Source organism: Pan paniscus, chromosome 10 (assembly GCF_029289425.2).
Source record: "Pan paniscus chromosome 10, NHGRI_mPanPan1-v2.0_pri, whole genome shotgun sequence".
Lineage (NCBI taxonomy): Eukaryota > Metazoa > Chordata > Mammalia > Primates > Hominidae > Pan > Pan paniscus.
Genome location: NC_073259.2, coordinates 130,511,445 through 130,538,059, shown reverse-complemented (window position 1 = coordinate 130,538,059; position 26,615 = coordinate 130,511,445). Strand labels below are relative to the sequence as shown.

The window sequence follows — 26,615 nt, the reverse complement described above, 5'->3', positions numbered from 1 at the left end:
TTGTTTGTTTTTTGAGACAGAGTCTCACTCTGTTGCCCAGGCTGGAATCCAGTGGCACAATCATGGCTCACCACAGTGTTAACCTCCTGGGCTCAGGTGATCCTCCCACCTCAGCCTCCTGAGTAGCTGGGACTATAGGCAAACACCACCACACCCAGCTAATTTTTTAATATTTTTCGAAGAGACAGGGTTTTGCTATGTTGCTCAGGCTAGTCTCCAACTCCTGGACTCAAGCAATCCACCCGCCTCGACCTCCCAAAATGCTGGGATTACAGGCATGAGCCACCACGCCGGGTCACACATTTTGTTTATCTACTCATTAGTTGATGGACATTTGGGTTGTTTCTACTTGTTGACTCTTATAAATAATGCTATGAACATTCGTGTACCAGTTTTTGTGTGGATATATGTTTTTATTTATCTTGGGAATACACCTATGAGGATAATTACTGGGTCATATGGGAACTCTATGTTTCACATTTTGACAAGTTGCCAAACTGTTTTCAAAGTAGCTGTACCATCTTACATTCTCACCAGCAATGTATGAGGATTCTAATTCCTTTACATTCTTGGCACCACTTGTTACTATCTGTCCCTTTTATTTTAGTTATCTTAGTGGGGGTGAAGTGGCATCTCACTGTTATTTTGATGGGCATTTCCCCAGTGACTGATGTTGAACATCTTTCCATGTGCTTATTGGCCATTTGTATATCTTCTTTGGATGCATGTCTATTCAAATTCTCTACCTTTTTTTTTTTTTTTAAGAAACGGGGACTGGGGATCAGGCGTGGTGACGCCTGTAATCCTAGCACTTCGGGAGGCCAAGGCGGGTGGATCATCTGAGGTCAGGAGTTCGAGACCATCCTGACCAACATGGAGAAACCCCATCTCTACTAAAAATACAACATTAGCCAGGCATGGTGGCGCATGCCTGTAATCCCAGCTACTCGGGAGGCTGAGGCAGGAGAATCGATTGAACTCGGGAGGTGGAGGTTTTGGTGAGCTGAGCTCATGCCATTGCACTCCAGCCTGGGCAATAAGAGCGAAACTCTGTCTCAGAAAAAAAAAAAAAAAAAAAGCAGAAAAAGAAAAAGAAATGGGGGCTGGGGACAGTGGCTCAAGCCTGTAATCCCAGCACTTTGAGAGGCCGAGGCGGGTGGATCACCTGAGGTCAGGATTTCAAGACTGGCCTGGCTAACATGGCAAAACCCCATCTCTACTAAAAATATACAAATTAGCTGGGCGCGGTGGCACATGCCTGTAGTCCCAGCTACTCAGGAGGCTGAGGCAGGGGAATCACTTGAACCCGGGAGGTGGAGGTTGCAGTAAGCTGAGATTGCACTACTGCACTCCAGCCTGGGCAACAGAGTGAGACTGGGTCTTAAAAAAAAAAATAAATGGGGTCTTGCTATGTTGTCCAGGCTGATCTCAAACTCCTGGACTCAAGTGATCCTCCTACCTTGGCGTCTCAAAGTGCTGGGATTACAGGTGTGAACCAACCATGCCTAGCCATCCTCTGCCCATTTTTAATTGGGGTATATGTCTTTTTATTGTTGCATTGTGGCTGGGAGCAGTGGCTCACGTCTGTAATCCTAGCACTTTGGGAGGCAGAGGCAGGAAGATCACGTGAGGCCAGGAGATCAAGACCAGCCTGGTCAACATAGTGAGACCCCATCTCTATAAAAAGATGTAATGGCTGGGGACGGGAAAACCAAAGTGGGAGGATTGCCTGAGCCCAGGAGTTCGAGACCAGCCTGGGCAACACAGAGACACCAACTCTTCATTTATATTTTTGAGACGGGTCTCACTGTGTTGCCCAGGCTGGAGTGCAGTGGCACAATCTCAGCTCACTGCAACCTCTGCCTCCCGGGTTCAAGTGATTCTGGTGTCTCAGCCTCCTGGGTATCTGAAATTATAGGTATGCGCCACCATGCCCCACTAATTTTTGCGTTTTTAGTAAAGATGGGGTTTTGTCATGATGGTCAGGCTGAGAGAGACATCAACTCTTAAAAAAAAAAAAAGAAAAATGAAAAGAGAACAACAACAAAAAAATACTCGAGCATGGTGGCATGCGCCTGTGGTCCCAGCTACTTGGGAGGTTGAGGTGGGAGGATCCCTTGAAACCAGGAGTTAAAAGGCTACAGTGGGCTATGATTGCACCACTTCACTCTAGCCTGGGTGACAGGGTGGGACTCCATCTTTTAAAAAAATTTTTGTTGTTGTTTTTTTTTGAGATGGAGTCTCTCTCCATCACCCAGGCTGAAGCACAGTGGTGCGATCTCAGCTCACTGCAACCTCCGCCTCCGGGTTCAAGCGATTCTCCTGCCTCAGGTTCCCAAGTAGCTGGGACTACAGGTGTCCACCATCACGCCCAGCTAATTTTTTATTTTTAGTGGAGACGAGGGTTCATCATGTTGGCCAGGCTGATCTCAAACTCCTGACCTCAGATGATCCGCCCGCCTCAGCCTCCCAAAGTGCTGAGATTACAGGTGTGAGCCACTGCGCCCAGCCAGAATATCTTTTCATTTATTTTTTATTTTATTTTATTTTATTTTGAGGCAGAGTCTCGCTCTATCACCCAGGCTGGAGTGCAGTGGTGCGATTTTGGCTCACTGCAAGCTCCGCCTTCCGGGTTCACGCCATTCTCCTGCCTCAGCCTCCCGAGTAGCTGGGACTACAGGCGCCCGCCACCACGCCCGGCTAATTTTTTTGTATTTTTGGTAGAGACAGGGTTTCACCGTGTTAGCCAGCATGGTCTCGATCTCCTGACCTCATGATCCGCCTGCCTCGGCCTCCCAAAGTGCTGGGATTACAGGCGTGAGCCACTGCGCCCAGCCATCTTTTCATTTATTTAGGTCTTCCTCAATTTCTCTTAACACTATTTTTAGTTTTTCAGTGTATCACAGTACCCTCCTTTTTTTTTTTTTTTTCTGTAATGCCTTTGAAAAAATTGGGCTGGTTGTGGTGGCTCATGCCTGTAATCCCAGCACTTTGGGAGGCCAAGGTGGTGGATTGCTTGAGCTTAGGGGTTTGAGACCAGCGTGGGCAACATGGTGAAACCCCCTGTCTCTACTACAAAAAAAAAAAAAAAAAAAAAATTAGCTGTACTTGGTGGTGCGTGCCTGCAACCCCAGCTACTCAGGAGGCTGAGGCAAGAGAATCGTTTGAGCCCAGGAGGCAGAGGTTGCAGTGAGCCAAGATCATCCCACTGCACTCCAGCCTGGGTGACAAAGCGAGACTCCATCTCAAAAAAAAAAAAAAAAGAAAGAAAGAAAGAAAAAACTGGGCCAGTTGTCCTATAGAATGTTCTTCCTTCTGGATTTGTTATTTAACTATCTTTTTTAATAGAGACGAGGTGGCGCACACAACCACACCTAGCTAATTTTTTTTTTTTTTTTTTAGTGGAGACGGAGTTTCACCATATTGGTTAGGCCGGTCTTGAACTCCTGACCTTGTGATCTGCCTGCCTCGGCCTCCTAAGGTGCTGGGATTTCAGGCATGAGCCACTGCACCTGGCTTAACTTTTCTTTCTTCCTTTCTTCCTTCCTTTCTTTTCTGTTCTTTCTTTCTTCTTTCTTTCTCTCTCTTTCTTTCTTTCTTTCTGTCTCTCTCTCTTTCTCTCTCCCTCTCCCCCCCTCCTTGCTTCCTTCATTTCCTTCCTTTTCTTCCCTTCCTTCCTTTTCTTCCCTTCCTTCCTTCCTTTGTTCCCTCCTTCTCTCCTTCCCTTTCTTTCCTTTCTTTCTTTCTTTCCTTCCTTCCTGCCTGCCTTCCTTCCTTCCTTCCTCCCTTCGTTCCTTCCTTCCCTTCTTTCTTTCTTTCTTTTTCTTACTCTGTAGCCCTGGCTGGAGTGCATTGGCTTGATCTCGGCTCACTGCAACCTCCGCCTCCCGGGTTCAAGCAATTCTCCCACCTCAACCACCCGAGTAGCTGGGAGTACAGGTATGCACTACCACGCCCGGCTAATTTTTGTATTTTCAGTAGAGACACAGTGTCACCATGTTGGCCAGGCTGGTCTCAAACTCCCGGCCTAAAGTGATCTGCCCGCCTCGGCCTCCCAAAGTGCTGGGGTTAGAGGCGTGAGCCATCGCACCCGGCATTTTCTTCTATTTCTTATATTTTCTGCAAACTGGAAGTTAGCCTTAAAGTCTTGATTAGCTTCAAGATCTTTTTTTTTTTTTTTTGCCAAGAATGCATCATAGATGGTGCTGTTTATTTTATATCGCATCACATTCAGGCACACATAAAGGCTGGTTGTCTCACAAAAGAGTTTTCAATAGGGGCGTAATATTAACTGTGCCTCATAAAAAGATCATTCTGAAAACGAGGCAGAGAAAGGATTGAAGAACAGTAACAAGTAGGAAAACTAAAAAGCACGTATTGCTCTTATTCAGAGGAAAGGACTTTTTTTTTTTTGAGACAGGGTCTGCCTCTGTCGCCCAGGCTGAAGTACAGTGGTGCCATCTGAATTCACTGCAGCTTTGAATTCCTGGGCTTAAGCAATCCTTCTGCCTCAGCCTCCTGAGTAGCTAGGACTACAGTTGTGTGCCACTATATTTATTAAATATTACCATATTAAATATTTACCAATATTTAAATAATAAATTATTTATTTATAAGAAAAAAATAAATAATTTTTATCTTGTTTTATTTTTATTTTTCTGTAGTGGTGGGCTATGTTACACAGGCTGGTTTTGAACTCCTGGCTTCAAGTGATCCTCCCACCTCAGCCTCCCAAAGTGCTAGGATTATATTTTTTGCCTACATTGTTGGAACAGTCCTATAATTGATAGCATTCTGAACTAGAGTGGTAGTAGGGCTGGAAAAGAGTAGATGGATTCACCACAAATTTGAGATAGAATTGACAGAAGTTGGTGACTGATCTGATGTGGACAGGAGCTAAGGAAATAAGGAGTCCTAGACAAGGACTTAAGAATTCAGTATGGAATATATATAATTGGTGCATATGATAAAACCAATAAATATTTTTTGGGCTAGTCATGGTGGCTCACACCCATAATTCCAGCACTTTGGGAGGCCAAGGCAGGAGGATCACTTGAGGCCAGGAGTTCGAGACCAGCCTGGGGAACATGGCAAAACCTTGAATCTACAAAAGATATGAAAACGTAACAGGGTGTGGTGGTGTGCGCCTGTAGTCCCAGATACTTGAGTGGGTGAGATGGGAGAATCACTTGAACCCAGAAGGCGGAGGTTGCAGTGAGCGAGTAGAGATCATATCACTGCGCTCCAGCCTGGGTGACGGAGTGAGACCCTGTCTTAAATAAATAAATAAAAATATTTATTGACTGGTTGCAGTACCATACACCTATAGTCCCAGCTACTCAGGAGGCTGAGGCAAGAGGATCACTTGAGGCCAGGAGTTCAAGACCAGGCTGGCCAACATGGTGAGAACCCCCTCAACCCCATCTCTACAAAAAAATATGTCCCTACTTCGGAGGCTAAGGTGGGAGTATTATCTGAGCCTGGGGAGGTCAAGGCTGCAGTGAGCTGGAATCATGCCACTGCACTCCAGCCTGGGCAACAGAGTGAGACTTTGTATCTGAATTTACAAAAAAAAAAGAATTCTGGACTGGATATAAAGATTTAGCAGGCTGGGGGCCGGGCGCAGTGGCTCAAGCCTGTAATCCCAGCACTTTGGGAGGCCGAGGCGGGTGGATCACGAGGTCAGGAGATCGAGACCATCCTGGCTAACGCGGTGAAACCCCGTCTCTACTAAAAATACAAAAAATTAGCCGGGCGTAGTGGCGGGCACCTGTAGTCCCAGCTACTCGGGAGGCTGAGGCAGGAGAATGGCATGAACCCGGGAGGTGGAGTTTGCAGTGAGCCGAGATTGAGACACTGCACTCCAGCCTGGGTGACAGAGCGAGACTCCGTCTCAAAATAAATAAATAAAGATCTAGCAGGCTGAGCACAGCAGCTCAAGCCTGTAATCCCAGCACTTTGGGAGGCCAAGGTGGGTGGATCACTTGAGGTCAGGAGTTTAAGACAAGCCTGGCCAACATGGTGAAACCCCATCTCTACTAAACATAGAAAACTTGGCCAGGCGCGGTGGCTCACGCCTGTAATCCCAGCATTTTGGGAGGCTGAGGCGGGCGGATCATGAGGCCAGGAGATCGAGACTATCCTGGCCGACATTGTGAAACCCCATCTCTACTAAAAAAATACAAAAATTAGCTGGGCGTGGTGGCACATGCCTGTAATCCCAGCTACTCGGGAGGCTGAGGCAGGAGAATCTCTTGAACCGGGGAGGCGGAGGTTGCAGTGAGCCAAGATTGCACCACTGCACTCCAGCCTGGGTGACAAAGCGAGACTCTGCCTCAAAAAAAAAAAAAAAAAAAATTAGGAATTGTTTCTGTATATTATGGATAGTAATTGAGGGTAAACTGATGAGATTATCCAAAGTGCTGTAATCCCAGCACTTTGGAAGACCAAGGCAGAAGGATTACTTGAACCCAGTAGGAAGAGAAGAGGAACTAGAAGAGATCCCTGAGGAACGTCAGTTTTAAGGGGTAGGTAGAGATTTGCAAAGAGATTGAAAAGGAACAGCCAGAGAAGACAGAGGAAAATAGCAGAGTATGGTGTTACAGAAAACATAGCTGAGAAGGGGATGTGGAAAGAGGACATATCATTTAGCTATGGCTGAGTGACAACCTATCCCAAAACTTAGTAGTTTAAAGCTGGAACCATTTATTTCACTCATAATTCTGTGGGTTGGAAATTTAGGCTGTGCTTAGTTGAGTGGTTCTTCTGGTCTCAGCTGGGTTCCCTGATGCATCTACAGTCAGTTGCAGTTATCCAGGCAGCTCTGCTTGTAGAGTTTGACATGAATAATTGTATTCATTGTTTTTTTGTTTTTGTTTTGAGACAGAGTTTTGCTCTTGTTGCCCAGGCTGGAGTGCAATGGCACGATATTGGCTCACTGAAAACTCTGCCTCCCAGGTTCAAGCAATTCTCCGGCCTCAGTCTCCCAAATAGCTGGGATTACAGACATGTGCCACACGCCCGGCTAATTTTGTATTTTTAGTATTTTCTCCATGTTGGTCAGGCTGGTCTCAAACTTCCGACCTCAGGTAATCTGTCCACCTCGGCCTCCCAAAGTGCTGGGATTACAGGCGTGAGCCACTGCGCCCGGCTGCATTCACTTTTTACAATATGCCTTAGACAGACTAGGCAACAGTGAAAAAAATGCTATTAAGAGCTCAGGTGGGTCAAATTATTGTCTCCACTGCTCAGATGAAACTACTACTACCAAAGTCATCAATGATAGCCATACCACTAAGGTCACTAAATGATATGACTGTTAATAATGTTGGCTATAGCAATTTCAGCTAAGCCATGGGGTCAAAAGTCTGCTAAGGGGAAACAGAGATACCAGGCATAAAGCTCAAGAAGCTTGTCTAGGAAATGTATTGAGGGACAGTTTTGTTTAGTTTTATTTTGTTTTTAAGATAGAAGAGCTTGAATATATTTACACGCTAATGAGGAGTCAGTTAAGAGACAAGGTAGACGCTGGGTGCGGTGGCCCACGCCTGTAATCCCAAGCACTTTGGGAGGCGGAGGTGGGCGGACCATTTGAGGTCAGGAGTTTGAGACCAGCCTGGCCAACATGGCAAAACCTGTCTCTACTAAAAATACAAAAATTAGCCAGGCATGTTGGCAGGCACTTGTAATCCCAGCTCCGCGGAGGTTGCAGTGAGCTGAGATTGCGCCACTGCACTCCAGCCTAAACAACAGAGCGAGATTCCATCTCAAAAAAAAAAAAAAGAAAGAAAGAGAGACAAGGTAGAGGGCTGGTGCAGTGGCTCATGCCTGTAATCCCAGCACTTTGGAAGGCCAAGGCAGGAGGATCACTTGAACCCAGGAGTTTGAAACCAACCTAGGCAACAAAGCAAGATCCTATCTCTACCAAACAAAAACAAAAACAAAAACAGATAGGGTAGAGGATAGATGCTGGAGAAAAATTGGATTACTCATGCATTCGACATCAATGTTCAGCCTGAGGTTTACACAGGGATGCAGGAAAGTTAAATAATGGTAAGATAAACTACCTTGGCTGGGGATGGTGGCTCACCATGCCTGTAATCCTGGCACTTTGGGAGGCTGAGGAGGGAGCATTGCTTGATCCCTAGGAGTTCAAGACCAGCCTGGGCAACATGGTGAAACCCTGTCTTTATAAAAAATTCAAAAATTAGCTGGGTGTGGTGGTGTGTACCTATAGTCCCTGCTACTCAGGAGGCTGAGGTGGGAGGATAGCTTGAGCCTGGGAGGCAGAGGTTGCAGTGAGCTGAGAACGCGCCACTACACTCCAGCCTGGGCAACAGAGTGAGACTCTGTCTAAAAAAAAAAAAAATCTTCAAGCGGCCATTTCTATTTTCTTCACAAAGTCCTTTGTTTATCAGTCTGCTAGCCATTAATTTCTTTCTTTTTTTTTTTTTTTTTGAGCTGGATTGCCACCTTGGCCTCCCAAAGTGGTAGGATTACAGGCATAAGCCATGCGCCCAGCCTAATTTGGTTCTTATTGAAGTATTTGCTCCAGATAAATTGCGCTCTTCCCAAGACAGTAGTCCTGTTCTTTCAGTCTTTCTGCTCTGCCACCTTGGCCTGATGGCTTTTGTCATCATCCTCATCACCGCAGGGTAACAACATGGCTGCTTCGGCCCCAGACAGCACACCTATGTCTGTGCCCATTTATCAGGAGAGGAAAAACTTTTTCCCAAAAGCACCTCTAGCCGACTTTCCTAGGGGAAGCCTGAGGAAGTGAGCATAAATTGTTGGGCACATTGCCATGCCACATAAAATAGAGGTTTGTTTGGTACATAAGGGGAGTGAATCTCGGGGAGGCAATTAGCAATGTTAGCCACAGCTGGGTCCTGTAACGCGGCGTCCCAGTTCTGTGTCTGAGTGGTTGGAGTCCGCTCCTAACATATGCTCTTTCTTGGCTCAGTCAGGACTCCGTGCCTCCTCCCTGCTGAGTCAACCTCCCCTCCAATCGCTGGCACAGCTGACTCCTCTGAATCTCTGCCACGATACTGCCAGAGTGGGTCCCAGAGTAGGCACCCAAAGCTCTCAACCAGGCATTCATGCTGCTGAGTGTCTAAGGAAAGTCTCGGAGCACAGATTGGATCTTCCTTACTTCTGACCTTGCCACGTGCATCTTAAAAATGTTGGCATGGGGCCACCACCCTGCCCAAGGGTTTTCTTCCAGATGCTCAAATATGGAGTGGGGACACAGGCTCCCTTCCCTGTCCCAGATCTCAGTCAATAGATCTGCCTCCCTCACCTCTGTCCCTCTTCCTTTCTCCCCACTGACTCCTGTGCCTGGAAGGACACTGCTCTTTTTCATTTCTTCTATGTTATATCTTCCTTCTTACCATTTTCGGCCTGCTGGCTAAGTCCGTGTGTGTGTGTGTGTGTGTGTGTGTGTGTGTGTGTGTGTGTGTGAGAGAACAGGGTCTCGCTCATCGCCCAGGCTGGAGTGGCTAAGTCTTAATGTCAGAGAGGAGTTTCTTCTGTATATTGTAGCAAAAACTCTGGCCTTCAGGGTCCTTGATATGACAAATGAAAGATAAAGGAATTAAAAAAATTCTTTGTTGCTTAACCATGCTGAGATATCAAGCCACTTTGTTTTCTCTGCAAAATCCTATTTGGGGTGGCACCAATATTGTAAATGCAATTAATGTCACTGAGTTGTACACTTATGGTTAAAATGGGCCAGATGCAGTGGCTCACACCCATAATCCCAGCACTTTGGAAGAGCAAAGGAGGAGGATCGCTTGAGGCGGGAGTTCCAGAGCAGCCTGGGCAACAAAGCAAGACCCTCGTCTCCCAGGAAAAAAAAAAAAAGATTAAAATGGAAAAGTTTACGTTATATATAATTTACCACAATCTAAAAAATTCATAATGTATTAAAAACCATTGAGTTACATACTTTTTTATTTTTTTGAGTCAGAGTTTCCCTGTTGTTGCCCAGACTGTAGAGTAATGGTGCCATCTCGGCTCACTGCAACCTCTGCCTCCTGGGTTCAAGCGATTCTCCTGCCTCAGCCTCCCAAGTAGCTGGGATTACAGGCATGCACCACCATGCCCAGCTAATTTTATATTTTTAGTAGAGATGGGGTTTCTCCATGTTGGTCAGGCTGGTCTCAAACTCCTGACCTCAGGTGATCCGCCCGCCTCAGCCTCCCAAAGTACTGGGATTACAGGCGTGAACCACTGCATCCGGCCAGAGTTACACACTTTAAATGGGTGAATTGTAGGGTATGTAAGTTATATCTCAAACTGTTTTTAAAATCCCATTTGAATGTCAAAACCTGAATATCAATTCCTTTTTTTTTTTTTTTTTTTTTTTTTGCTCTTCTTGGGTAGCAACCCTACCTTCCCTCTCTCCTTCCTTCCAGTCATGGCAAATCCCTTGGGCGGTCTGAGACCAAGGTCTGGTCTGAAGAAAGAAAAGAAAAGAAAAATATCCAGGTGGATGGTTCACACCTGTAATCCCAGCACTTTGGGAGGCCCAGGAACGCAGATTGCTTGAGCGTAGGAGTTCAAGACCAGCCTGGGCAATATAACAAGACCCTGTCTCCACAAAAAATACAAAAACTAGCCCATGTGGTGGCATGCACCTGTAGTCCCAGCTACTCAGGAGGCTGAGGTGGGAGGATCATGTAGGCCTGGGAAGTCGAGGCTGCAGTGAGCTGTGATTGCACGCTGCACTCCAGCCCAGGCAACAGAGTGAGACTCTGTCTCAAAATAAATAAACAAATAAAAATTTAGGGCCTGGCGCAGTGCCTCATGCCTGTAATCCCAGCACTTTTGGCGGCTGAGGCGGGTTGATCACTTGAGGTCAGGAGTTCGAGACCAGCATGGGTAACATGGTGAAACTCTATCTCTACTAAAAAATACAAAAATTAGCTGGGTGTGGTGGCATTCACCTGTAATCCCAGCTACTTGGGAGGCTGGGGCAGGAGAATTGTTTGAACCCGTGAGGTGGAGGCTGAAGTGAGCCAAGATTGCACCACTGTACTCCAGCCTGGGCAACAGAGTGAGATTCTATCTCAAAATAAAATAAAATAAAATAAAATAAAATAAAATAAAATAAAATAAAATAGCCTGGCAGAGGCTGAATATTCCTTGTACATGATTTTTTTTTTTTTTTTTAGATTTCTAGCCAAAATTTAATTTTGGTCTCTTTTGTACAGTTAGATGATAGAGTAGGAAGGCTGCGATTAATCCAGTTGTCAGAATTGAACACTAAGAGCTGAATCTGTACAATAATAAAATATTAAAGTTGGGAAGAACTTTAGTTCAAACTGACTCCTGTTTATTTATTTATTTATGTATTTATTTATTTTTAGGGACAGGGTCTTGCTCTGTTACCCAGACCAGACTGCAGTAGCACAATCATAGCTCACTGTAGCCGTGAACTCAGGCTAAGGTGATTCTCATGCCTCACCCTCTTGAGCAGCTGGGAATACAGGTGTGAGCCACACCCATCTAATTTTTTAAGAAGCTTTTTTGTATCCATGAAGTCTTGCTATGTTGACCAGGCTGGTTTCAAACTCCTGGACTCAAGTGATCCTCCTACCTCAGCCTCCCAAAGTGTGGGGATTACAAGTGTGACCCACTTCACCTGGCTGAAACTGCCTCCGAATTTAAAAATCTCTTCTCTCTTGGGAGGTGTGCCCAACAGCTCATTGAGAACGGGCCACGATGACAATGGTGGTTTTGTGGAATAGAAAGCGGGAAAAGGTGGGGAAAAGATTGAGAAATCGGATGGTTGCCATGTCTGTGTGGAAAGAGGTAGACATGGGAGACTTTTCATTTTGTTCTGTACTAAGAAAAATTCTTCTGCCTTGGGATCCTGTTGATCACCTTACCCCCAACCCTGTGCTCTCTGAAACATGTGCTGTGTCCACTCAGGGTTAAATGGATTAAGGGCGGTGCAAGATGTGCTTTGTTAAACAGATGCTTGAAGGCAGCATGCTCGTTAAGAGTCATCACCACTCCCTAATCTCAAGTACCCAGGGACACAAACACTGCGGAAGGCCGCCGGATCCTCTGCCTAGGAAAACCAGAGAACTTTGTTCACTTGTTTATCTGCTGACCTTCCCTCCACTATTGTCCTATGACCCTGCCAAATCCCCCTCTGTGAGAAACACCCAAGAATGATCAATAAAAAAAAAAAAAAAAAAACTCTTCTCTAAAATCTCTCGTTTACCTGGTTATCATGCATTCTCTACTTGACTTTTTTTTTGAATAGTTTATTCCTTTTATTTGTTTATTTTTTATTGATATGAGATTCACATAACATAAAGTTAACCATTTAAAAATAAACAATTCGGCCAGGCGTCGTGGCTCATGCCTGTAACCCCAGCTCTTTGGGAGGCCAAGGTGGGTGGATCACCTGAGGTCAGGAGTTTGAGACCAGCCTGACTGACATGGTGAAACCCTGTCTCTACTAAATATACAAAAATTAGCCTGGTGTAGTGGTGTGCACCTGTAGTCCCAGCTACTTGGGGGACTGAGACAGGAGAATTGCTTGAACCCGGGAGGCAGAGGTTGCAGTGAGCTGAGATCGAGCCACTGCACTCCAGCCTGGGCGACAGAGTGAGACCGTCTCAGAAAAAAAAAAAAAAGCACAATTATTTAGTCTGGGCATGGTGGCTCATGCCTATAAACTCAGCACTTTGGGAGGCTGAGGCAGGAGGACTGTTTGAGCCCAGGAGTTTGAGACCAGCCTGGGCCCTGCAGGAAGACCCTGTCTCTACAAAAATAAAAATAAAAACAAAAACAAATAAAATAAACAATTCAGTGGCATTTATACATTCACAATGTTATGTGACTACCACCTTTCCTCTAGTTCCAAATTATTTCCATCATCCCAAAAGGAGATCCTTTTTTTCTTTTTTTTTTGAGGCAGAGTCTTGCTCTGTCGCCAGGCTGGAGTGCAATGGTGATCTCGGCTTACTGCAACCTCCACCTCCCCAGTTCAAGCAATTCACCTGCCTCAGCCTCCTGAGTAGCTGGGACTACAGGCGTGTGCCACCATGCCCAGCTAATCTTTGCATTTTTAGTAGAGACGGGGTTTCTCCATGTTGGCCAGGATGGTCTCAATCTCTTGACCTCATGATCCGCCCACCTTGACCTCCCAAAGTGTTGGGATTACAGGCGTGAGGCACAGCACCTGGCATTTTTTGTTGTTGTTGTTTTTGAGATGGAGTCTTGTTCTGTTGCCCAGGCTGGAGTGCAATGGCGAGATCTCAGCTCACTGCAACCTCCCCCTCCTGGGTTCAAGTGATTCTCCCGCCTCAGCCTCCCAAGTAGCTGGGATTGCAGGCATGCGCCACCACACCCAACTAATTTTTGTGTTTTTAGTAGAGAAGGGGTTTTGCCATGTTGGCCAGGCTGGTCTCAAACTCCTGACCTCAGGTGATCTGCCTGCCTTGGCCTCCCAAAGTGCTGGGATTACAGGCGTGAGTACCTGGCCCCAAAAGGAGACTGTGTACCTCTTAAGCAGTTGCTCCTAACTCTCCCCTCCTGCAGCCCCTGACAACCATTAATCAGCCCGCCAGCTCTATGGATTTACCTCTTCTGGACATTTCATGTAAAGAATCATACAATATGTGGCTGGGCGCGGTGGCTCACGTGTATAATCCCAACACTTTGGGAGGCCAAGGCAGGTGGATCACTTGATGTCAGGATTTCAAGACCAGCCTGGCTAACATGATGAAACTCCGTATCTACTAAAAATACAAAAATTAGCTGGGCATGGTGGTGTACGCCTGTAGTCCCAGCTATTCAGGAGGCTGAGACAGAAGAATCACTTGAACCCGGAAGGCGGAGGTTGCAGTGAGCCGAGATCGCACCATTGCACTCCAGTCTGGGAGTCAGAGTGAGACTACATCTCAAAATATATATATATATTGTATGATTCTTTTTTTCGTTACAGAGTCTTGCTCTGTTGTCCAGGCTGGAGTACAGTGGTGCAATCTTGTCTCACGCAACTTCTGCTTCCTGGGTTCAAGCATGTCTCAGCCTCCCTAGTAGCTGGGATTACAGGTGCCTGCCACCATGCCTGGCTAATTTTTTTTTTTTTTTTTTTTTAGTGGAGATGGGGTTTTGCCATTTTGGCCAGGCTGGTCTTGAACTCCTGACCTCAAGTGATCCACCTGCCTTGGCTTCCCAAAGTGCTAGGATTACAGGTGTGAGCCACCGCACCCGGCCAAGAATCATACAGTAGGTGATCTGTTGTGTCAGGCTTTTTTCACTCAGCATAATGTTTGCAAGGGTCATCCTGGCATGTATCATGCATCAGTACTCTTCTTTTTTTTTTTTTTTAACAGCTGAGTAATGTTCCACTGCTCGGAGAGACCACAATTTGTTTATTCGTTCATCAATCGATGGACATTTGGGTTGTTTCCACTTTTTCCTACTGTGAACATGTGTGTACATATATTTGAGTCTGCTTGATTTCTTTTTTTTTTGAGACAGTCTTACTCAGCCGCCCAGGCTGAGTGCAGTGGTGCGATCTCGGCTCACTGCAACCACCGTCTCCTGGGTTCAAGCGATTCTCCCGTCTCAGCCTCCCTAGTAGCTGGGATTTCAAGCACCCGCCATCACGCTCTGCTAATTTTTGTATTTTAGTAGGGCAGGGTTTCACCATGTTGGCCAAGCTGGTCTTTTTTTTTTTTTTTTTTTTTTTTTTTTTAGTAGAGATGGGGTTTCACCATGTTAGCCAGGATGGTCTCGATCTCCTAACCTTGTGATCTGCACGACTTGGCCTCCCAAAGTGCTAGGATTACAGGCGTGAGCCACCGCGCCCGGCCTTTGGTCTTTTTTTTTTTGAGATGGAGTCTCACTCTGTTGCCCAGGCTGGAGTGCAATGGCGCAATCTTGGCTCACTGCAACCTCTGCCTCCCAGGTTCAAGTGATTCTCCTGCCTCAGTCTCCCGAGTAGCTGGGACTACAGACACGTGCCACCACACCTGGCTAATTTTTTTTTATTTTTAGTAGAGACAGGGTTTCACCATATTGGCCAGGCTAGTGTTGAACTCCTGACCTTGTGATCTGCCCACCTTGGCCTTGCAAAATGCTGGGATTACAGCGTGAGCCACCGTGCCTGGCCTGGCCAGGCTGGTCTTGAACTCCCGACCTCAGGTGATCTACCCGCTTAGGCCTCCCAAAGTGCTGGGATTACAGGGATGAGCCACTGCGCCCAGTCTTTATTTTATTTTATTTTTTTTTGAGGTGGAGTCTTGCTTCTTTGCCCAGGCTGGAATGCAATGATGTGATCTCAGCTCACTGCAACCTCCGCCTCCCGGGTTCAAGCAATTCTCCTGCCTCAGCCTCCCCATTAGCTGGGATTACAGGCATGTGCCAACACGCCCAGCTAATTTTTGTATTTTTAGTAGAGATGGGGTTTCACCCTGTTGACCAGGCTGCTCTCAAGATCCTGACCTCAAGTGATCCACCCGCCTTGGCCTCCAAAAGTGCTGGGATTACAGGCATGAGCCACCGTGCCTGGCCAAGTCTGCTTGATTTTTGCTGAAGATAGAATCAACTTTCCATGTACTCAACAAATATTTGTTGAATTAGATAAGAACTGCTGCATCAAATGCAAATTTCACAAATGTTTTGCTTTAGTTGATAAAAGTCACAGAATCTTAAAAATGTTTGTGGTTGGAAGTTTAAAAGAGATCTCGTTCAACCCCCTCATCGTGAAACTGCACACACTCAAAGTACTAGTCTATTTAGATGGCCCTAAATACAGTTTACATCATGGTGTGTGGTGCCCTATTGATATTGTTCTTTGTTAACTGGATGTGTACAATGCAGTCTTTGTTGTCACAAGATGGTTCTCTTTGAGAAGTGGTTTTATGAATTTAAATTTAATAGGCACTGGGTGTGGGGTGCGCCTGTCATTTCAGCAGTTTAGGAGGCTGAGAGGTAGGGAGTTTGTGGCTGAAGTGAGTTATGATTGCACCACCAGCCTGGGCAACAGAGCAAGACCGTGTGTCAAAAAAAAAAAAAATATATATATATATATATATATAATATTACTTATATATATAATTATTTATAACAAAAATATATTTTTATATATATATAAAATTTAGTAGCTTGTCATTCTTTCACAGTTTTGCTTTTTTTTTTTCAGATGGAGTCTCACTCTGTCGCCCAGGCTGGAGTGCAGTGGCGCAATATCAGCTCACTGCAACATACACCTCCCAGGTTCAAGCAATTCTCCTGCCTCAGCCTCCCGAGTAGCTGGGATTACAGGCATGCACCACCACACCCAGCTAATTTTTTTGGATTTTTAGTAGAGATGGGGTTTCGCCATAGTGGCCAGGCTGGTGTCGAACTCCTGACCTTGCAATCCACCCGCCTTGGCCTCCCAAAGTGCTGGGATTACAGGCGTGAGCCACCGCACCCAGCCGCTGAGTCGCTTTTTTATGAAATGAACTAGCACTAGCTCCCTATCTTTGGAAATGTTTTGGAAATGTTAGCATTTCCAAATGTTGACAAGGGTTGTGGTCTGGCATATTATACCCACCTTGGACATAAAACCAGGGGAGATCAGGGAACGGTGATTACTCCACCCTGATTTAGTAAACCTGTGACCAGTAATAGTCAACAGTTTGAGGACAGGGACTTGATCTTCACTGCTGTAGCCCCAGTACCTCGAATAGTGCTTGGGACTCAGCAGGATTGTTGAATGGGCTAATCAGTTGGATTCTGATTTCTGAAGCAATATTAATAAAAGCAGAAGTAATTTAAAAAATAAACCAGGCACAGTGGCTCATGACTATAATCTCAGCACTTTGAGAGGCCAAGGCAGGCAGATTGCTTGAGGTCAGGAGTTAGAGACCAGCCTGGGCGACATGCAAAACCCCATCTCTACTGAAAATAGAAAAATTAGCCTGGTGTGGTGGGTGCCTGTAATCCCAGTGGGTGCCTGTAATCCCAGCTACTGGGGAGGCTGAGGTGGGAGGATCACTTGAACCCAGGACGTGGAGGTTGCAGTGAGCCAAGACTGGGCCACTGCACTCCAGCCTGGGCGACACAGCGAGAGACTGTCTCAAAAAGAAAAAAAAAAAAAAAAAAGCAAGCTATATGTATTACCTTAAATACTTAACTTTTTTTTTTTTTTTTTTTGAGATGGAGTTTCATTCTTGTTACCAAGGCTGGAGTGCAGTGGCGCAATCTCGGCTCACTGCAACCTCTACCTCCCGGGTTCAAGCAATTGTCCTGCCTCAGCCTCCTAAGTAGTTGGGATTACAGGCACCCACCAACACGCCCAGCTAATTTTTGTATTTTCAGTAGAGATGGGGTTTCACCATGTTGGTCAGGCTGGTCTCGAACTCTTGACCTCAGATAATCCACCCGCCTTGGCCTCCCAAAGTGCTGGGATTACAGGTGTGAGCCACTGTGCCCGGCCCTTAATTTTTTTGTGTGTAGTGAGCACACTTAAAATCTACTCTCTTACTAATTTTCAAGTATATAATGTTATTAACTGTGGTCACCATTATGTATAGTAAGGAGTTAAATCTCTAACTGTGACCTATCTACTATGGTTCAGGAACTTTAAAAAAGAGAAAGGAAAAATAACACCTTTCATTTTTTTCTTTTTTATAAAAATTTATAGTAATAGACACAGGGTTTTACTAGGTTGCCCAGGCTGGTTTTGAACTCCTGGGCTCAAGGGATCTTTGCCTCCCAAAGTGCTGGGATTACAGGCGTGAGCCACTGCACCTGGCCAAAACATCTTTAATTTTAGAAGTGTGCTTATTTTGACAGCTTTTGTCTCATTTTTCTATTTAAAAAAATTTTTTTTCACTTAGTGCCTGAAATCAAATCATTTTCTATTGTAAAAACCTATAAATCCTTACATCTTTATAGCAGTTTATGAATTTTTTTTTTTTTTTAGACAGGGTCTTGATCTGCTGCCCAGGCTGGTGTGCACTGGCTGACTCCAACCTCCAACTCTTGGGTTCAAGCGATCCTTTCGCCTCAGCCTCCAAGTAGCTGGGATTACAGGCATGCACCACCACCACGCCCGGCTAATTTTTGTGTTTTTAGTAGAGATAGGGTTTCACCATGTTGGCCAGGCTGGTCTTGAACACCTGACCTCAGGTGATCCGCCCACCTTGGCCTCCCTAAATGCTGGGATCACAGGCGCAGTTTATGAAATATTTTTGGCCGGGCGCAGTGGCTCACACCTGTGATCCCAGCACTTTGGGAGGCCGAGGTGGGCGGATCATCTGAGGTCAGGAGTTTGAGACCAGCCTGACCAACATGGTGAAACCCTATCTCTACTAAAAATACAAAAAAAATTAGCCGGGCGTTGTGGCGCGTGCCTGTAATCCCAGCTACTCGGGAGGCTGAGGCAGGAGAATCGCTTGAATTCGGGAGATGGAGGTTGCAGTGAGCCGAGATCATGCCACTGCACTCCAGCCTGGGCAACAAGAGCGAAACTCAGTCTCAAAAAAACAAAACAAAACAAGAAATATTTTCAAACCACTATTTTTTACTGTATTGTCCTTGAATGGTGATAAGAACTATTAGTCCCTTAGCGAGAGATTTAAAATCTCTCTAAACTGTAATGAATTAATTTAGACATATTTATAGTAATTTTTTCAGGATCTGTGGGATTGTAGCTATTTTGTTGCCTTCATTTTGCTTGCCTTAATTTTATGTAATGAACACCTATTGTTCTTTAAAAAAAAAAGAAGACAAAATACAAGAAAAAAAGTCTCTAGTTATTTAGAATATAGGAGTCTTACACCACATCCTTCAAAAAACTAATCTACTGTGGACCCTGCATCCAAGGGATGCAGACACAGCAAGAAATAAGAGTCAACAATCCCTGCTCTCGCTGGGCCCAGTGGCTCACGCCTGTAATCCCAGCACTTTGGGAGGCCGAGACAGGCAGATCACAGGTCAGGAGTTCGAGACCAGCCTGCCCAATATGGTGAAACCCCATCTCTACTAAAAATACAAAAATTAGCTGGGCATGGTGGTGGGTGCCTGTAATCCCAGCTACTCGGGAGGCTGAGGCAGGAGAATCACTTGAATCCAGGAGGCGGAGGTTGCAGTGAGCCAAGATTGCACCACTGCACTCCAGCCTGGGCGACAGAGTGAGACTCCTTCTCAAAAAAAAAAAAAAAAAATTCCCTGCTCTCTCGAAATTCACGTTCCTGTAGGGATGGAAGGAGACAGATAATAAAACAAAACAAACCTGTTGTACTGCCGAAACCTGTCACAGAATCAATGCTAAAGAGCTGTGGAGAAAAAAACCACCAACACCCATGATTTTACGGAGAATAATCTCTACTCATTTTGGTTGAGGATCTTAATTCCTTCTTCTTCTTCTTTTGTTCTTTTTTTTAAAGAAATTGGGGCTGGGTGCAGTGGCTGACACCTGTAATCCCAGCACTTTGGGAGGCCAAGGTGGATGGATCACTTGAGGTCAGGAGATCAGCCTGGCCAACATGGCAAAACATTGTCTCTATTGAAAACAGAGACAGTATCTCTACTGAAAATACAAAAATTAGCTGGGCGTGGTGGCGCGTGACTGTAGTCCCAGCTACTCAGGAGGCTGAGGCAGGAGAATCACTTGAACCTGGGAGCCGCAGGTTGCAGTGAGCTGAAATTGCGCCATTGCACTCCAGCCTGGTGACAGAGCGACTCCGTCTCAAAAAAAAAAAAAAAAAAAAATGAGCTGGGTGTGGTGGCTCACACCCGGGATCCCAACATTTTGGGAGGCCAAGGCGAAAGGATCCTTTGAGCCAAGGAGAGATCAGTCTTGGCAACATAGTGAGACCTCATCTCCATGTTTAAAAACAACAACAACAACAACAAATAAATGAAAGTAATGTTTTTTTGTTTGTTCGAGATGGGGCTTTGCTCTGTCACCTAGCCTGGATGGAGTGCAGTGGCTGGATCACGGCTCACTGCAGCCTCAACTTCTTGGGCTCAAGCCATCCTCCCACCTCTACCTCCTGAGTAGCTAGGACTACAGGTGCACACCACCACACCCAGCTTATTTATTTATTTATTTATTGAGATGGAGTCTCGCTCTATTGCCCAGGCTGGAGTGCAGTGGCGCAAGCCCAATGCAACCTCCGCCTTCTAGGTTCAACTGATTCTCCTCCCTCAGCCTCCTGAGTAGCTGGGACCACAGGTGCATGCCACCATAGCCGGCTAATTTTTGTATTTTTAGTAGAGACTGGGTTTCGCCATGTTGGCCAGGCTGGTCTCAAACTCCTGAGCTCAGGCAATCCATCTGCCTCGGCCTCCCAAGGTGCTGGGATTATAGGTGTGAGTCACTGTGCCCGGCCAATTTTTTATATATTTTTTTTGGTAGAGATGGGGCCTTGCTATGTTGCCCAGGTGGGTCTCCAACTCCTCAGCTCAAGCAGTCCTCCCGCCTTGGCCTCCCAAATTGCTGGGATTATAGGTGTGAGCCACTGCTCCTGGCCTTGCACATGGTTTTAAAAAATAAAATACATTCAGGTTTATAATTAAAAGCAGTCTGGGCATGGTGGCTCATGCCAGTAATCCCAGCACTTTGGGAGGCCAAGATGGGAGGATTGCTTGAGCCCAGGATTTTGAGACCTGGGCAACATAGACAGACTCTGGCTCTGCTAAAAATTAAAAAAAATTAGCTGGGCATGGTGGCACGTGCCTGTAGTCTGAGCCAGTCTGGAGGCTGAGGTAGGAGGATCACTCGAGCCCGGGAGTTCCAGGTTGTAGTGAGCTATGATTGCACCACTGCACTCTAGTCTGGGCAACAGAGCAAGACCCTGTCTCAAAACAAAACAAAACAAAACAACAACAAACAAAAACAAAAAAACAAAAGAACAAAAGAAAAGAAAAGCAACAGTTCTCAGTTCTTCTACCTCACTCCTACCTAGTCTTAACCCTGTTCCCCAGAGAATATTAATTTTTTGCTTTTAGTTCTTCTGGTGTTAACTTCCATCTCTCTAAAAATATTGTTGTGGGCCAGGCACGGTGGCTCACGCCTGTAATCCCAGCACTTTGGGAGGCTGAGGGGGACAGGTTGCCTGAGCCCAGGAGTTTGAGACCAGCCTGGGCAACATGGCAAAACTCCATCTCTACTAAAAATACAAACAATTAGCTGGGCATGGCTGTGCATGCCTGTAGTCCCAGCTACTTAGGAGGCTGAGTTGGGAGGATCACCTGATCCCGGGAAGTAGAGGCTGCAGGGAGTCATGATTGCAGCACTGCGCTCCAGCCTGGGTGACAGGAATGAGACCTCATCTCAAGAAAACAAAAACAAAAATACATAAAAATATACTTGTGTTATTTATCAACTGTAGGCGTTATCTATTGACTTTCTGTTATGACTAAGGCACGACTACCTCTCCTCTCCACACAATCCTGCCACTATTTTTAATTATCCCTATTGGTTACGTTAATGATATCATTAAACCTTAATTTTTTGGGGAAAAAAAAACAGAAAACAAAACCCTAGGTATTTACCTACCTCCCCGCTTTGTAAAATGAAGACTTGAGAGCTCTTATTTTGCATTCTACTTCTGCAACATCCCTTCCACCTCCCAATGTCTCGTCAATTGAGCTGTTCTCATATTTACAGAAGACATGCATTTAAGAAAGCACTGTGGCAGTCGGGCACGGTGGCTCATGCCTGTAATCCTAGCACTTTGGGAGGCCGAGGCGGGCGGATCACGAGGTCAGGAGATCGAGACCATCCTGGATAACACAGAGAAACCCCCCTCTCTACTCAAAATACAAAAAATTAGCTGGGTATGGTGGTACGTGCCTGTAGTCCCAGCTACTTGGAAGGCTGAGGCAGGAGAATAGCTTGGCCCTGCAAGGCGGAGGTTGAAGTGAGCCGAGATGGTGCCGCTGGGCGACAGAGCGAGACTCAGTCTTAACAACAACAACAAAAAAAGCACAGTGGCTAGATCTAAAAACAGAATGTAAATATTGAAGGAGGACCTTTGAGTCCTAACAGCGGCCACCTGGGGTCTGAGCCCTGTCAATGCCCTGGTAGTAGGGCTGAGACCAGGCCTTGCTCACACAATTGAAGGAGGCAGTGACGGTAAACAATATTGCGATATGCTAATTTTTTTTTTTTTTTTTTGAGATAGAGTCTCCCTCTGTCACCCAGGCTGCAGTGCGGTGGTGCTATCTTGGCTCATTGCAACCTCCGCCTCCTGGGTTCAAGCAATTCTTCTGCCTCGGCCTCTCTAGTAGCTGGGATTACAGGCATGCGCCACCATGCCCGGCTAATTTTTGTATTTTTAGTAGAGACGGGGTTTCACTATATTGGCCAGGCTGGTCTCAAGCTCCTGACCTCGTGATCCGCCCGCTGTGCCCGGCTGATATATTTTTTAAAAAATAAAAATTAATGGCCTGGCACGGTGGCTCACGCTTGTAATCCCAGCACTTTGGGAGGCCAAAGCAGGCGGATCACGAGGTCAGGAGATCGAGACCATCCTGGCTAACATGGTGAAACCCTATCTGTACTAAAAAAATACAAAAAATTAGCCGGGCATGGTGGTGGGCACCTGTAGTCCCAGCTACTTGGGAGGCTGAGGCAGGAGAATGGCGTGAACCCGGGAGGCAGAGCTTGCGGTGAGCCGAGATTGCACCACTGCACTCCAGCCTGGGCGACAGAGTGAGACTCCATCTCAAAAAAAAAAAAAATTAACGCCAAGACTCCATGATGAACAAAATGATATACATATAAATAAGCAAATGATGAACATGACAATGACATAGAATAATCCATGAGAACAAGCAAATACACACACACACATATATATATACATATATATATATATATTTTTTGTTTGTTTGTTTTTTGAGACAGAGTCTCCCTCCGGCGCCCAGGCTGGAGTGTAGTGGCTTGAACTCTGGTCACAGCAACCTCCGCCTCCCGGGTTCAAACAATTCTCGTGTCTCAGCCTCCCGAGTAGCTGGGACTACAGGCGTGCACCACCATGTCCAGTTAATTTTTGTATTTTTTGTTAGAGACGGGGTTTCACCATGTTGGCCAGGCTGGTCTTGAACTCCTGACTGCAGGTGATCCACCCACCTGGGCCTCTCAAAGTGCTAGGATTACAGGCGTGAGCCACCACACCCGGCCCCAAAACAATATTTTTAATAAAGACAGGCTCAGCCTACTGAGTAGAGAAGAAAAGACAAGCCCATAAGTGTTCCTAGCTGAACTCCCCCATTAGAAGTGGTCTCATCCTATGACACCTATGATTCCACAGCTTGCTGATTACAGCTGAAGACTGTTTAGATTAGGGGGTGAGGCGCGCCTTTCAGATTAGGAATATGGATATGGGATTTCAGGAGTACCACCACCACCTGACCTTGCAGCCTGTAAATTAGGGCGATGTTGAATTAGGTAACAGCATTTCGAGGGATTTCAGACGTGAATGGAGAGGAGGGGCCAGGAGACAAATTTACATAGTTCAGAACTTCGTGCATTACCAGAGCAGTTCCCTCTTCCTGCTCGTCCAGGCAGCACGGTGCTTTGAATAAAGGTCAGCTAGAGGGGTCACCCGCCGATTATTCTCTTCTACTGGCAAGGAGGAGGAAGCCCCTGCCCCCTTATCCACCACAAAATCCAGGGCTTCCCCGACAGCTGCAAATTCCTCCCTGGAGATGTAAGGCTTCTGGGGTTGCCATGGTCCATGGGAGTGAAATGCTGGCCACCCTCTGCTACCCCAGCCCCGAGCAGGCTGTTGCAGCCTTCTTCCCTCCTATCCCTTTCAAAAGCTTTTAAAGGAAATCCCAGGGGGGAAGGAGGATGGGACACTAACCAGGGCTTCCGTCCAAGCAGCCAGGGCGAATAAAAGGGGCTTTTCTCAAACGAACGGAGCAAACCCTGGGATCGTTTCAAAGGATTTTTAACCCGCGGTCGTTCCCGGAGGGAAGTGGGGAGCAGATACAGTTCTTCCCAAGCTTAACTTGCTCTACAGCTCCTTTCAGCATTTTCTCCAGGGACGCCTCATCCAGGGTCTTTCCCTGGAGGGAGGCGAGGGCAGAGATGATCCTTCCCAATCCCCAACTTAACCTGCTTCGGAAGCGCCTTGCAGCCTGTTTCAAAGGATTTCTCACCCTTGTCTGGCGGGAAGGGGAGGGCAAACAAATGAATCAGCCCCAAAGAGCGGGCTGAGGTCGAGGCTGAATGGGGCTCTTGGGTGTGACTTGCAAATTCTGGGAACACTTTGCAGAAATGACGAGAAGCCCCTCGGAGCAGGCCTGTGGGTTTTCCCTCGCACCTTGCTCCCCAAGCCGGGGCTCGGGAGGGTTCGAGGGCGGAGCGGCGGGCGCGCCGGGGCCAGGATCCTCCCGGGGCCGCGGTGGGCGCAGACAAAGAGGCGGCGGGGCGGCGCGGGGCCGGGCGCGGGCCGCGGGGCCGGTGCGGACTCGAGGGGCCGGGCCGGCCGGGCGGGCGCGGCGGCGGAGCGCTGGGAGGAGCCGCGCGGCGTCTTCTCCTGGCAGCGCGCGCCCGCCCGGCCCCGCGGCGGCGGCGGCGCGTCACGCTCTCCCCCGCCCCGAGCCGACGAGCCGGGAGGCGGGAGGCGGCGGCCGCGGCGGCTGCTGCTGCTGCAGTGGGACAGGTGGCGGCGACCGGCGGCGTCCGAGGAGGTGAGCAGGGGGCGGCGCGGGCCCTCTCCCTTTCCCGGCACCCCCTGCTCCCCTGCCCGCTTCCCGGCCTGCGGGGCCCGCCCAGGGTCGGGTCGGGGGTCGAAGCCCGGCGTCCGGGAGCGGGGCCGAGCCTCGCGCGCCGGAGCCGTCCGGGAGGGGACCGCGGGAGTCTCGGGTGGCCGGCGCCGGAGGCCGGGGGTCCCTGGGGGGCTCCTCCGGAGGTGGAAAAGTGGCGGCCCTGTCAGCGCCGAGCCGGGCCTTCGCTTCCTCCGCCCGCCTCAAGATGGAGCTTGGACTCCTTGCCCCTGCGCCGCCCCAGGCGCCGCTCTCTCCCTGGCGCCCCGCTCCCTCCCCTGGGCCCCGGGGCGGATGTGGGATCGGCCGGACCCCGGGAGGCCGAAGCCGGGCGGGACCTGTTGCCCCGGGCGCCGCGCCTGTCACCTGAGCATTCCTCAGGCCCCGGGTGCCCGGCGCCCGCGATCCGGCATGGAGGGCACCCTGGCCCGGACTCCCCCGCTGCCCCGGCTTTTGTTTTCCTCCCAAGTGGGGCTGTGATTCTCGGAGACCGGGGAAGGCTGGAGGTGGCCAGATCGCTCTCGGGTTTCCGAAATCACACCGCTGCCCGGTAATCCGAACCTTCTACCGCGGCAGGGGATTGGCGCGGAAGGCAGATGACACTTGTTCAGAGGTTATTTTACAAGCAGAACCTAGCGATTGCCCGAATTGGAAGGTCCTGCCTTTCAAAAATCGGGTTTCGATTCGGGGGTGAATCCTGAATCCGGCTGTTTATCCACTTCATGTGGCTTTTCCATCTGGCAGGAGCCGAGCGCCACCCCCTCCTCCCTGCACAGCCCCACCTCTTTGGTATGAAGAAATTACACGTTGTCCGTCATCGGTTTAGATACCTGTTTTTAGCAAAACTTGGGCGCCAGTGAACTGTTTTTTAAAACAAAGGGTGGAGAAGATTCTGTAATTGTGTGTGTGTGATTCAGCAGCCTGGCCTTCTTCCTCTTTTAGGACAGTGGCCCCTAGCAGCTCTATAAGTATTAAGTGCTGTGGCCACTGCTGTCATTAGGGTTATGATTCTGGCTGTTCTTATTATTTGATTTGTGTCACTACTGTTAGCGATGGTATCCACGAATCAGGAGAGTATCCCAGAGTCAGGAATGTGTTTGTTTGACTTTTAGATTTAATGATAACCTTTAGCAAGAATCCCCAGGCATGTCGCTTCTCAGACTTGGGGCCTTTTTTTCTCTGTAAATTATAACAATGAACATTTATTGAAGGCATCTTGTGGCCAGGCTCTGGGCTAGCCTTTTATGTGTTTTATTTCATTTAATCAACCCTAACCCAGTGAGCGTGCTGTCGTCATGTGCATTCGGCAGGAGGGTCATAGAAAGGTCAAGTAACTTGACCAGGGTTATACAGCTAAGCACCTGAAGTCAGAATACCTTTTACCAGCATGTGAACTCAGGTATTCTGACTTCAGGTGCTTAGTTATTCGATTAGTATAGGGAATCTGTGGCAAAAAGCAAGGCTAGTCTGTCTGTCTGTCTATCCATCCATCAATCAATCAATCAATGAGAGGGAGCCTCAATCTGTCCCCCCGGCCGGAGTGCAGTGGCGTGATCTCAGCTCACTGCAATCTCGGCCTCCCAGGTTTAAGCGATTCTCATGCCTCAGCCTCCTGAGTACTGGAATTACAGGTGCCCGCCACCACGCCCGGCTAATTTTTGTATCTGTGGTAGAGATGGGGTTTCACCACGTTGCCCAGGCTGATCTCGAACTCCTGGGCTCAAGTCATCCACCTGCTTTGGGCTCCCAAAGTGCTGGGATTACAGGTGTGAACTACCGCACCTGGCCCCAAGGCTGGTCTACATTAAAGCAAAGTTGAAGTGGGTAATTGCTTGGCCAAAGGCTTGTGCCCGATTTTTAAGGTTCAGAGA

General features: G+C 47.5%; 1 protein-coding gene across 5 annotated transcripts in view; it reads left to right on the top strand.

Annotated features, from left to right (window-relative positions):
- Window positions 1-24,225: 24,225 nt before the first annotated feature.
- The window catches only part of CLIP1 (CAP-Gly domain containing linker protein 1), a 151,405-nt gene continuing 149,015 nt past the window's right edge, over window positions 24,226-26,615 (top strand). For 3 of the 5 annotated variants that reach the window (XM_034934711.4, XM_057299548.2, XM_034934706.4), the window contains exon 1: window positions 24,514-24,669. The gene's annotated coding sequence lies outside the window, so the exon portion shown is untranslated. Of the gene's footprint in view, window positions 24,282-24,513; window positions 24,670-26,615 lie in introns of those variants that run through there. The other 2 variants (XM_063593747.1, XM_055096275.2) reach the window with 2 other exon arrangements.